Genomic DNA, 3,730 nt, shown 5'->3' on the forward strand with positions numbered 1-3,730 from the left:
TTGATATGCAATTACACCATCATGCTGAGTTATCTTAACCTACTAGCCTTAGATCATGCCCAAAAAAAGAAGCAAAATTAATCTAAACTGGTCTTTATTAGAGTCACATTGGCTTTTATTTATTTCTGTTATTTTTCTAAGTCATACCTTTAATATTATATCCTACAATTTTATTAGTCCCTTAGGTCCTTAACTGAAAGATTCAACTCCATTCCCTTTCCTTTATGAAAATCCTTCCATTCATCTCTAATCTTCCCTCATTTTCAAACATTTTTTTCAAAATAAACTAACAGAAAATGTTGAAGTGACTATGGAAGAATGAAAACAACAATTTAACTCCTAGAAGAACTGCCAATTGGTTTAACCATCTTGGGAAAAAATTGGAAGTGTATATTTCCAAAGTGTATACAATTCTAAAAATCAGTAACCATCTGATCAAGAGATCTTAATATGTTTTCCATTTCCCAATATTCTAAAGACAGAAAGATTCCACGTGATAAGTCAAGCCAAGTCAAGAAGCATTTATTAAGTGTCAGACACTGACTGTGCTAAATGTTGGGGATGCAAAGGCAAAAATAACCCTCTCCTTTTAGGGAACCTATACTCTAATACAACATCAAAGCAACTATGTGTAAAAAAATTATATACAGAACAAATTGGAGGCAATTAATTAGAGGGGGAAGCATTAATAGAGGGAAAGCATTACATTACAGGAAGGAAGAAAACCAGTATCTATTAAAAACTTACTATGTATCAGTAATGGTGTTAAGTGCTTACAAATATGAGTTCCCTGGGAGAGAGGATATTATATGAGATATAATGAGATTCTTACTAATTATCCTTTTTTGGGGGGACTGAGGCAGATAGAGGTTAAGTGACTTGCCTAGGATTACACAGCTGATAAATATGAGAAGCTAGAATTGAATTCAACACTTCTGATCAAATATAAAGCTCTATCTGCTGAATCACCTAGTTTCTTCTATGGAGGACCAAGAAAGACTTCTTGCAGAAGGTTGAATAAGTCTAATAGAGGAGAAAACACACAATTATGCATGAACAAGATATATATGAGATAAATTGGAGATGATCTTAGAGGAAAAGTACCAGCATTAAGGGGGAATAGGCAAAGGCTTTTTGCAGAAGGTATGGTACTAGTTGAGACTTGAAAGAAGTCAAGGAATCCAGGAGGAAGGACAGATAGATTTGGGGACAATCAGTAAAAATGCATGGAAGTGGGAGATGAAATGTAGTTTGAAGAATTGCAGAGCCTGCTGCTTTGAATCATAGGGTATTTGGAGCAAAGTAAGGTATAAGAAGACTGGAAAAGTCAGAAAGATTAAATTATAAAGGGTTTTAAAAGTCAAAAGATTGTACAGTTGCTTTTGAAAATAACAAGGTATTTAAGATATCTATATAGGACAAGAAAGTCTGGAAGCCTGGGGAAAGGGTATGCCAGATAAATTGATCTGACAATCATTTGCATAGAAATAATTGAATTTACATGAGCTAAGGAGACCATTAAGTGAAATTGTATAAAAATGGGTCAAGGTCAGAGACTTAATAATGTTTGTCCTTAATTCTCAATGAAGACCACAGCATCAGGAAGGTAATGCCATTACAAGAAGTGAATTGAATTTGAATGAGGGCGTGCTGCTAAGTTACCAGCCACACCTTCTCCTCCAGTCATCTGGGTCCAGTGGCCAGATATGAATCAGACTGAGTGGAGATGGCCTGGAGTTGAGGCTATCAGGGTTAAGTGATTTGCCCAAGGACACACACAGTGAGTAAATGTCTGAGACTTAATGTGAGCTCCTTTCCTCCTGACTTCAATACCAGTGTTCTATCCACTGTGCCACATAACTGTCCCAGGAAACTTCAACAGTTAATGGGGAAGACCAAGATAAAAATCAGACAAAGAAGACAGAAGAAAAGGTAAGATAAGTAGGAAACCTGGTACCATGGAAAGAGTGGTACTATGAATAATACATAGATCGAAGAGAATATTAAAGAAAAGAAGGTGGTGCGCCGCCGCTGACCTTCACTCTCCTCGGAGCCGCTGCTTCCCCGGAGCCATGGCGCCGCGCAAGTTCTTCGTCAGGGGCAACTGGAAGATGAATGGGGACAAGAAGGCTCTGGGGGATCTCGTCGCTTCACTCAATGGGGCCAAGGTGCCCACCAACACCGAAGTGGTATGTGGAGCTCCTTCTATCTACCTTGACTTCGTGCGCCAGAAACTGGATGGAAAATTTGGTTAGTTGCTCAGAACTGCTACAAAGTGCCCAAGGGAGCTTTTACTGGGGAGATCAGCCCTGCCATGATTAAGGATTGCAGCGCCAGCTGGGTGATCCTGGGACACTCTGAAAGGAGACAAATCTTTGGGGAGTCAGATGAGCTTATTGGGCAGAAGGTGGCCCACGCTCTGTCAGAAGGCCTAGGAGTGATTGCCTGTATTGGTGAGAAGTTGGATGAGAGGGAAGCTGGAATCACTGAGAAGGTTGTTTTTGACCAGACCAAGGCCATTGCAGATAACGTGAAGGACTGGAGCAAAGTCGTTCTAGCCTATGAACCAGTCTGGGCTATTGGTACTGGCAAGACAGCTACTCCTCAGCAGGCTCAGGAGGTACACGAGAAGCTTCGGGGCTGGCTTAAGACCCATTTCTCAGAAAGTATATCACAATGTATCACAATCATTTATGGAGGCTCTGTGACAGGGGCCAACTGTAAGGAGCTTGCCGGCCAGGCTGATGTGGATGGCTTCCTGGTGGGTAGAGCGTCCCTTAAACCTGAATTTCTGGACATCATCCAAGCCAAAAACTAAGCTCTTCACGTGGTCCTCCTGAGTCCCATAAGTACAGAGCTAGGACTAGGCTACACTAGTCTTGTTTACCCCTCCTCTTCCCATGTGATTGTGATGTTGGTTCCCCATCCCCTGTGGTCTACACCTTTCTCCATCATGTAGATTGTGTAATGCACTACTTCTCAGATCCTTCCTCTAATGGACCAGGCCTTTCTCCATTTACTGTAAATTTGAAGGAAGCACAAAAAAAAGAAAGAAAGAAAAGAAGGTAATTGACAGTACTAAAGACCACAGAAAAGTCAAGAAGGATGATGAGGATTGAGTAAGTTTTTGCAGCTAAGAGATAATTTCTTACTTCAGAAAATGCTGAGGTTGAAAACCTAACTGCCAAGAATTAAAAAAGAATGAAAGCCAAGTAAATGGATAGAGGATGGTAGCTGGTGAGGATGTATCAAGTTAGAGTTTTTTGAGGATAGGGCAGATATAGATATATTTTTAGGAAACAACCAGTAGATGAGGAGAGACTGAATATTAATGAGAGAAAGGGGAATGATACCAGTACATCCATAAGAGCATAATTTATAAGAGCAAAAAGCTGGTAACAAATTATGTACTCAAAAATAATGTAGTGGCTGAAGAAATTTTGATATATGCATGCTTTACAATATTATTAAGTCAAAAGGAATTATAAATATGATGAACTCTGAGAAACATGAGGAAACTTTTATGAACTGAAAGAGAGCAAAAATGTGGAATGAAATGAACATTGTATATAATGGCTACATCATTGTGAATGAATTATGACACTACAAGGCAACAAAACTCATGGAAAAAAAATCTGTGTGAAGCCAGTTTTAAATGACTAAAATAGAAACCTTCCTCTTCGTTTACAAATTGTTAGCGATAAAATTCGAAAGTTTCATGTTCTGCCAG

The 3,730-nt window shown here is 39.4% G+C and overlaps 1 pseudogene; it reads left to right on the forward strand.

Annotated features, from left to right (window-relative positions):
* Positions 1-2,072: 2,072 nt before the first annotated feature.
* Positions 2,073-3,034, forward strand: LOC141489769 (triosephosphate isomerase pseudogene; annotated as a pseudogene).
* Positions 3,035-3,730: the final 696 nt, after the last annotated feature.

This window comes from Macrotis lagotis, chromosome 5 (genome assembly GCF_037893015.1).
Source record: "Macrotis lagotis isolate mMagLag1 chromosome 5, bilby.v1.9.chrom.fasta, whole genome shotgun sequence".
Lineage (NCBI taxonomy): Eukaryota > Metazoa > Chordata > Mammalia > Peramelemorphia > Peramelidae > Macrotis > Macrotis lagotis.